We start from the raw sequence: 10,126 nt of genomic DNA, 5'->3' as shown, positions 1-10,126 counted from the left end.
TACCACATGAGGACTAAAGAAGAACATCAAAAATACAATGTATCTTTGCAGAAGCTAATAAAATGTGCCATTAGTATGGCATATAGATACAGACCAAGTTAAAGTTCCCAAAAACAGAAGTGATCTTTAACTGCCACAAAGGCTATGAAACCAGGGACATGGCATTGTTAAATATTCATTTTTATTTATTTGGCTATGCCAGGTCTTAGTTGTGGTATACAGAGAACCTTTAGTTGTGAACTGTTGGTGGTGGCATGTGGGATCTAGTTCTGTAACAGGAGGGAAAGGGGCAGGGCACAACTTTTGAAAGAATGACATAGCCCAGGGATACAACATAAACCGATAAGAATCAAATGGGTCCAAGATGGCAGACAGTTCAGTTCAGTTCAGCCGCTCAGTTGTGTCTGATTCTTTGTGACCCCATGAACCGCAGCATGCCAGGCCATCCTGTCATCAACAACTCCCAGAGTTTACCCAAACTCATGTCCATTGAGTCAGTGATGCCATCGAACATCACATCCTCTGTCGTCCCCTTCTCCTCCTGCCCTCAATCTTTCCCAGCATCAGGGTCTTTTCAAATGAGTCAGCTCTCTGCATGAGGTGGCCAAAGTATGGAGTTTCAGCTTCAACATCAGTCCTTCCAATGAACACCCAGGACTGATCTCCTTTAGGATGGACTGGCTGGATCTCCTTGCAGTCCAAGGGACACCACAATTCAAAAGTTTAAATTCTTCGGCGCTCACCTTTCTTTATAGTCCAACTCTCACATCCATACATGACTATTGGAAAAACCATAGCTTTGACTAGACAGACCTTTGTTGGCAAAGTAATGTCTCTGCTTTTTAATATGCTTTCTAGGTTGGTCATAACTTTCCTTCCAAGGAGTAAACATCTTTTAATTTCATGGCTGCAATCATCATCTGCAGTGATTTTGGAGCCCAGAAAAATAAAGTCAGCCATTGTTTCCACTGTTTCCCCATCTATTTGCCATGAAGTGATGGGACTGGATGTCATGATATTAGTTCTCTGAATGTTAAGCTTTAAGCCGTTTTCACTCTCCTCTTTCACTTTTTCAAGAGGCTTTTTAGTTCTTCTTCACTTTCTGCCATAAGGGTGGTGTCATCTGCATATCTGAGGTTATTGATACTTCTCCCAGCAATCTTGATTCCAGCTTGTGCTTCATCCAGCCTGGAATTTTGCATGATGTACTCTGCATATAGGTTAAATAAGCAGGGTGACAATATACAGCCTTGACGTACTCCTTTGCCTATTTGGAACCAGTTGCATGTCCAGTTCTAACTGTTGCTTCCTGACCTGCATACAGGTTTCTCAAGAGGCAGGTCAGGTGGTCTGGTATTCCCATCTCTTTCAGAATTTTCCACAGTTTATTGTGACCCACACAGTCAAAAATAGATGAAAGCAGAAATAGATGTTTTTCTGGAACTCTTTTGCTTTTTCAATGATCCCGCAAATGTTAGCAATTTGATCTCTGGTTCCTCTGCCTTTTCTAAAACCAGCTTGAACATGTGGAAGTTCACGGTTCATGTATTGCTGATTGCTGAAGCCTGGCTTGGAGAATTTTGAGCATTATTTTACTAGCGTGTGAGAGGAGTACAATTGTGCGGTAGTTTGAGCATTCAGAGTAGCAAATGTTTAAAATGAATTTTGGAGAATAAGGTTAAATTCATGAAGGGAAGAATGGTAGGATTGCTTTAGGAAAACACTGCAAGAATGACAATCTGTTAACTATTCAACCTTGCAATCTTATTTTTGGGGTTTATCCTATAGAAGGGTTTGTACATGTAACAAATGACATGTATAAGATTAATCATTGTAGAGTTATTTGTAAGAGACTGAAAAATATACACACTTAAATTAATGAGCACTGATTAAACACATATGGTGTATCCATTTGATGGGAGACTTGTGCTCGTGTTCAGTCACTAAGTTGTGTCTAGTCACTAAGTCGTGTCCAACTCTTTGGGACCCCATGGACTATAGTCCACAGGCTCCTCTGTCCATGGGATTTTCCTGTCAAGAATACCAGAGTGGGTTGCCATTTCCTTCTCCAGGGGATCTTCCTGAGCCAAGGATCAAACCCACGTCCCCTGCATTAGTAGGCAGGTTCTTTACCACTAAGCCAAAGGGTACCCTTAAAAACACAGACATGAGAAGAGATTATGGCCTGTATGAAACCAAAATGTTGTTAACAGGAAAACCTACAGGCTTGGAAGCAGAACTTTTATCCCTTCTGACATGGGTGTATTCTTTCAATTTGAACAGGATTCCTTCTGCCTTATTTCTGAGAGGATGTGAAGGATTTTCATTTAAATATTTAGGGGGAGGGATGGAAACAAATAAAACTTCTTACCCTGAAGTCATCTTCCAATTTAAAAAAATCCACTGATATTTTGAATTTTGGAAGCTTCCTTTGTGTAGGCAATAAGACACAAGGCTGAAAACTTTTGACTTAACCTCAGGCAATGCACCAGTGTATCTCATTCAGGTCAGTTCAGTTCAGTTCAGTTGCTCAGTCGTGTCCGACTCTTTGCGACCCCATGAATCACAGCACGCCAGGCCTCCCTGTCCATCACCAACTCCCGGAGTTCACTCAAACTCACGTCCATCAAGTCAGTGATGCCATCCAGACATCTCATTCTCTGTCGTCCCCTTCTTCTCCTGCCCCCAATCCTTCCCAGCATCAGAGTCTTTTCCAGTGAGTCAACTCGTCACATGAGGTGGCCAAAGTATTGGAGTTTCAGCTTCAGCATCAGTCCTTCCAATGAACACCAGGACTGATCTCCTCTAGAATGGACTGGTTGGATCTCCTTGCAGTCCAAGGGACTCTCAAGAGTCTTCTCCAGCACCACAGTTCAAAAGCATCAATTCTTTGGCACTCAGCTTTCTTTATAGTCCAACTCTCACATCCATACATGACTACTTGAAAAACGATAGCTTTGACTAGCCGGACCTTTGTTGGTAAAGTAATGTCTGCTTTTTAACAAGCTGTCTAGGTCGGTCATAGCTTTTCTTCCAAGGAGCATGAGTCTTTTAGTTTCATGGCGGCCGTCACCATCTGCAGTGATTTTGGAGCCCCCCTCAAAATAAAGTCTGTCACTGTTTCCACTGTTTCCCCATCTATTTTCCTTGAAGTGATAGGACCAGATGCCATGATCTTAGTTTTCTAAATGTTGAGCTTTAAGCCAACTTTTCCACTCTTCTTTTTCACTTTCAAGAGGCTTTTTAGTTCTTCTTCACATTCTGCCATAAGGTGGTATCATCTACATACCTGAGGCTGTTGATATTTCTCCTGGCAATCTTGATTCCAGCTTGTGCTTCATCCAGTCCAGCACTTCTCATGATATACTCTGCATATATATTAAATAAGCAGGGTGTCAATATACAGCCTTGACGGACTCTTTTCCAAATTTGGAACCAGTCTGTTGTTCCACATCCAGTTCTAACTGTTGCTTCTTGACCTGCATATAGATTTCTCAGGAAGCAGGTCAAGTGGTCTGGTATTCCCATCTCTTGAAGATTTCTCCACAGTTTGTTGTGATCCACACAGTCAAAGACTTTGGCATAGTCAATAAAGCAGAAGTAGATTTTTTTGGGAGCTCTCTTGCTTTTTCAGAGTGATCAGAGTGATCCAGAGCTGATCACAGAGTGATCTACAGCTGGCCAAACATACCAGCTCATTTCTCCAGCCATAGTCACTGATTGAAAGGCATGAGATAGTATGTGGCTGGGCATGTGCTCTATGCTGGGTTAATCATCCTCATAGAATCATCATAGTTTGTTGCTCTTTGGACCTAGGTGAGAGGAAGCCTTTCCTCTCAGGTCACAAAAGTTGGAAAGATTTTAAGTATGGGACAGCAGTTAGCCCATATATGTGATACATGCCTATTACAAAATTTAGAAGGCTACTCAAAAAATTTAAAGTCTTTTAGTTTGGGATTGTTGGCATTGCAGGTATATGCGTCCTCAGTCATGTCCAACTCTTTGCGACCCCATGGACTGTAGCCCGCCAGCCTCCTCTGTCCATAGAATTTTCCAGTCATGAACACTGGGGTGGGTTGCCATTTTCTATTCCAGGGGATCTTCCTGACCCTGGGATCAAATCTGTGTCTCTTGTGTCTTCTGCATTGGCAGGCAGATTCTTTATCACTGTACCACCTGGAAAACATTGCTGACATTATGAGTGATTAAAAAAGTTTTAGCCTATGAGTTTGATATTCAACTTAAAAAAAAGGAAACAGACTTAGGCCAATTAAGCTTTTGAGGTAATAAGGACCCAATGCACAAAGTTTGAACACAACAATACAGATTGAAGTGGAAAAGACTTGATGGAATGGAATGATTTTAGTTGAGCCTTAAATGATTTAGCTGAACAGAGTTTCAAAAATAGTGCAGAAAAAGAAGCAGGCTGGAAGGTCACCGTGACAGGAGCAAGAGTGAGTGTCAGTAGGCAGATAAGCAGGCCAAAAAATATCAGGGTCACATTTGAGAGTCTTCAGAGGAAGGGAGGAGAGGGGTCAGCACTGAGTTGAGGTAAGGGGTACTAGAAAAGGAACCTCTTCTTGCCTGAGGTAGAGAAGTGGGGGAGGAGAAGGGCTGGAGTGACAGAGCCTGCTGGCAGACAGAAGTGCCCTGGATACAATGACAGGCCTAGCTGCTTTCTATCTATGTAAACAACTCTGTATGTGCCTCCACCCCCGACCCCAATAGCACATGGCCATGGCCACAGTTAGTTAGACCAGTGCAGAGACATGACATCGGCCATCTGAATGCTGACCAATGGCCTGGCATGGCCTGGTACATAGGGCTTTTCCAAACAGGGAAAACTAGGCCACTTCTGTTCTCTTTCTGCCTCTGGCTTTTGGTCTCTTTCTCAAAAGATCCAGAGGGAAGTTTTCCTGTAGCTCCATGCGTTGATCTGAAAAGTTATAAAGCAGGCTGTACACCAGGCACAGCGTTGCCAGATAAAATAAAGAATAGTTAAACTTGAATATCAGATCCACAAAAACAACAAAAAACTTTTTAGTATAACCCAGATAGTACATGGGATATACTTACATTATAAAGCTATTCGCTCATTATTTATCTCTGAAATTCAAATCTAAGTGAATGTCCTGCACTTTTCACTTGCTAAATCTGGCAACTTCATCACGTGTCCTTATGTATCATGTGAAAATGAAGCATGTGGGGCGAAGCAGTACATATCTCCTCTTATCTGCCTTTAGGAAAAATGCAGTCCAAACTGTCTCTGGTGCTGGGAGGCACCGTCCCAATGCTGCAGGCATGTCTCCTGCCCTCTCTTTGCTGGAGCTCCCCTAAAGCCATCAGAGGGTACTAAGTATTCCTTCCTGACAATCTTCACTGCTCAGTCTCCCCTGACCAGACACACAGTATTATGAGCAGTGTACTGAAGTTCATCACCCAGGAGCAGGCTGTAACATTGTCGGACAGTATTCTACTACACACCAGCAAATGCCTTCCAGACTGCTGCTGCTGCTGCTGCTAAGTCACTTCAGTCGTGTCCGACTCTGTGTGACCCCATAGACGGAAGCCCACCAGGCTCCCCCGTCCCCGGGATTCTCCAGGCAAGAACACTGGAGTGGGTTGCTATTTCCTTCTCCAATGTGTGAAAGTGAAAAGTGAAAGTGAAGTCGCTCAGTCGTGTCCGACCCTTAGCGACCCCACGGACTGCAGCCTACCAGGCTCCTCCATCCATGGGATTTTCTAGGCAACAGTACTGGAGTGGCTTGCCATTGCCTTCTCCGGCCTTCCAGACTAGATCTTCAGAAACAGGGAATCTCATATAAATTCTCTGTCTCTCCCTCTTTTGTCAACTCTTCTCCAGCTACGTAGCCTCTCTTTGAGGCCCTCAGTGAAGTGCCCCCACACCCGTCCACTCCCTCAGTAAACCCTTGCCCTTCCTGTAGGAAGAGGACGGTACTCCTCTCTATCTTTGGCTGGGACTTGCAAACTTGAGCTGCTGAGAGGCTTTGCTTTGTTTAGTTACTGCTGACTCTGGGAGGGTGAGGGCAATCCCTGGTGTTTGATATGCTTGACATCTTCAGAAATGTCCCTAAAAAGAAGGGCACACTCTCCAAGGTGAGGGGTTTCTTCTCAGCTACCATGACCAATCACATACAGAGAAAACACATGTGAAAATGGCATTAATTTGACAAGTTGCAAAAGATGAATTGTGTTGAGAAGGAATTGTGTTTTTGTCTCCCTGGGACTAGCTTTTTTGACCAGAGGTGTACATTGGCTCTCCTTACCATCCTGGGGGGGTGCTAGCTTTAATTAAATCTTCTTTACTATCCCCTCCTTTCTAACCTAGCTAGAAGGGGAGATTCCCCCCACCATCTAGCAATGTACATAAGGAGGCAGTGAGAATTACCTGATAGAGAGGAAAGGAATGGAGTGGATGTGCACAACGAAAGCCAAAAAGCCTTAGAAGAAAACGTAGTGTGGATTCCTGGTGTCAGACACCATGAACACTTCAGTTCATATTTTGGATTTCCATAAGACCTCTATTCTTAGAGAAATAAGCAACATAGAGAACAGACTTGTGGTTGCCAAGAAGTTGGGGGAGGAATGGATCAGGAGTTTGGGATTAGTACATGCAAACTATTATAAGTAGACTGGATAAACAAGGGAACTATATTCAATATCCTGTACTAAACCATAACAGAAAAGAATATGAAAAAGAATATGTATATGTATAACTGAATCACTTTGCTATACAACAGAAATAAATGCAATCTTGCAAAATAACTATATTTCAATAAAATAAATTTTAAAAAGAGCACATCAAAAAAAAAAAAAGAAGCACATCACCATCTAAAAAAGGAGTCAGCATTTTTACTATACATATTTTTTATTTTTATTGAGATATAATTGAGATATAATATACTAGTTTCAGATGTACAACATAATGAATCAATCTTTGTATATATTGTGAAATGATCACACATAAGTCTAGTTAATACCTATAAAGGGCCAGATAGTAAATATTTCAGGCTTTTCAGACCAGTCTCCTGAAACTACTAAACTCTGCTGTCATAATGCAAAAACAGTCATAAATTATATGAAATCAAATAAACATGACTGTGTTCCAATAAAACTTCTATTTCAAAAATCAGTGGTGACACCATTCAAGTGAGGAAACTAATGCTCAAACTTTGAGAGCTCATGTCTCCCTGTTCCTACTTTTCAACCAAGAGCCGTGATTTTGGTTTGTGCTACCACTATCCTAACATCCACAACTGGGAAACCTTAGTTTTTTTGTTTTTGTTTTTCTCTATCAGAAATCATACAAAGCTCACCCAGATTTATAAGGACTATATCCTGCGATGGTAGACTCTTTCTACTTCCTTTCTGCTTTTGACTGGTCCTAGTGTTAGGTCTCGGCAAGCCACTCCAGTACTCTTGCCTAGAAAATCCCATGGACGGAGGAGCCTGGTAGGCTGCAGTCCATGGGGTCACTACGAGTCAGACATGACTGAGCGACTTCACTTTCCCTTTTCACTTTCACACATTGGAGAAGGAAATGGCAACCCACTCCAGTGTTCTTGCCTGGAGAATCCCAGGGACGGGGGAGCCTGATGGGCTGCCGTCTATGGGGTCACACAGAGTCGGACACGACTGAAGTGACTTAGCAGCAGCAGCAGCAGCAGTGTTAGGTCTAACAATAGTCCCATTTTCTGCCAAATTTGCCTCAGGGCCAGAAGCTGCCTTTGTTCCAACTATGTTACCAGCGAAAAAACTTCTTCTAAACTCTTATATTGTCATTTGGGGCCTGTGAATTAAACGGACAAAAGACCAATTAACAAGAGTTCACAGAAAAATGTGACTCTAGGAGGCCGTTAGAATTTGGGCTTTTACACTGCAGATGCTGATTGCAGCCATGAAACTAAAAGACGCTTACTCCTTGGAAGGAAAATTATGACCAACCTAGATAGCATATTAAAAAGCAGAGACATTACTTTGCCAACCAAGGTCCGTCTAGTCAAGGCTATGGTTTTTCCCGTGGTCATGTATGGATGTGAGAGTTGGACTGTGAAGAAGGCTGATCGCCGAAGAATTGATGCTTTTGAACTGTGGTGCTGGAGAAGACTCTTGAGAGTCCCTTGGACTGCAAGGAGATCCAACCAGTCCATTCTAGAGGAGATCAGTCCTGGTGTTCATTGGAGGGACTGATGCTGAGACGGAAGCTCCATTATTTTGGCCACCTCATGTGACGAGTTGACTCACTGGAAAAGACTCTGATGCTGGGAGGGATTGGGGGCGGGAGGAGATGGGGACGACAGAGAATGAGATGGATGGATGGCATCACCAACTCGATGGACATGAGTTTGTGTGAACTCCGGGAGTTGGTGATGGACAGGGAGGCCTGGCGTGCTGTGATTCATGGGGTCGCAGAGAGTCGGACATGACTGAGCGACTGAATTGAACTGAACAGGATAAGGGGAAGGGGAGCAAGCAGTTTCAGGAAAGCAAATGACTTTCAAGTTCTCCTTAGGAGAACTGAAGGAAGATACAGCTTTATGACCATGTATGCCTGTGATGCCTTCCTCCAGCCCATCTTCTCTAATTGTGAAAGTGAAAGTCGCTCAGTCGTGTCTGACTCTTTGTGATCCCATGGACTATACAGCCTATGGAATTCTCCAGGCCAGAATACTAGGAGTGGGTAGCCTTTCCCTTCTCCAGGGGATCTTCCCAAACCAGAGATCTCTAGTTGTGGGAGGGAATTTATGAAAATGGAGTCCTTTGGGAAGGCTCCACATTTAGTTAGATAATGGAGTTCTGAAAAAAATTCAATTCTCGAATGCCTTCAGCTCAAAATAATTTTTATCCTGCAGAGGCTCTTCCAGACTCCTTCACTCTTATTCCGCAGAGGGGCCTCTGATGAGAAGACTCAAGGGAAAGCTGCTGGTGCTCACCACTAATCCTTCCCTATTGACCCTGAGATCCACACAGCTCAAGATGCTCTTCCTGCTGTGTTCCATCTGGCCCCACTGCTTCTCAGGAACCATCCTGATCTCCACTTCCACTTCAGAGAAAATGTTACTGTATCCCTGAATATATGTTAAGAGTTCTTCTACCTGAAACTGTAACCTCATTCTCTGGAATAAAGGGATTTGGACCAAGGTTTACAGGCCCTGAAAAGACTAATTGTACTCAAGATTGTAATAATTCAACTCAAACTAGCTAAAGATTAAAGAAATCACAGGCTTACATCATGGAAAGTTTAGGGGAGAAGACGGTCTTAGCTCCACTATTCCAAGTCATCCAACTTCTGTCTCTATTCTTTGCCTTTGCTTACTTAAACCCTTGGTTTTCCCCACCCCTTCTAACCACTCCAGTGGCTGACACAAGCTTTGTCAAGGGTTTCTCAAGTCCCAAATATGGAGGGAGTTTTTTAGCTTATAGATAAAAGCCCAGCGGTTCTGACCTTGCTTTTGTTAACTAGCAGTTAACTCTTCCCTCAAATAGCACAATGGGGATGATAAATACCTGCCTGGAAAGGGTGTTGTTGGAGTTCTCCCCTACATTGGCAAGTGGATTTTTTTTTTTCAACAGCTATCTGTATTCTTTTTATTTTTAATTGGATGATAATTGCTTTACAATGTTGTGTTGATTTCTACCATACACCGACATGACTCAGTCATAGGTATACAAATGTCCCCTGACTTGAACCTCCCTCCCACTTTCCACGTCATCCCACTGCTCCAGGCTGTCACAGAACAGGGGGTTTGAGCTCCCTGTGTCATACAGCAAATTCCCACTGGCTATTTATTTTGCATATGGTTATATATATGTTTCAATGGTACTCTCCCAATTTGCCCCACCGTCTCCTCCCCTCAGCCCCTCCACAAGTCTGTTCTCTTTGTCAGGCAGTCAGGTTCTTTACCACTGAGCCACCTGGGAAGCTCAGGGGGGCGTTGGTGAGGTTCTAAAGGAACTGGATCTGGAGAGCTGGTTGTGTCCCAGGTCTCAGCCCTCGACCCCCAAGTCTCTCAGACTCCGGGACACTGATGCAGCAGCGCAACTCATGAACCCTGGAGTCAAGGAATAAGTCCTGAGCCCTGGGGCCAAGGAAAAAACAAAGAGC

The sequence above is a fragment of the Moschus berezovskii genome, chromosome 7 (assembly GCF_049115385.1).
Source record: "Moschus berezovskii isolate FMDL1 chromosome 7, NW_MosBer_1.0, whole genome shotgun sequence".
NCBI classification, from domain to species: Eukaryota; Metazoa; Chordata; class Mammalia; order Artiodactyla; family Moschidae; genus Moschus; species Moschus berezovskii.
This window is presented reverse-complemented; position numbering follows the sequence as displayed.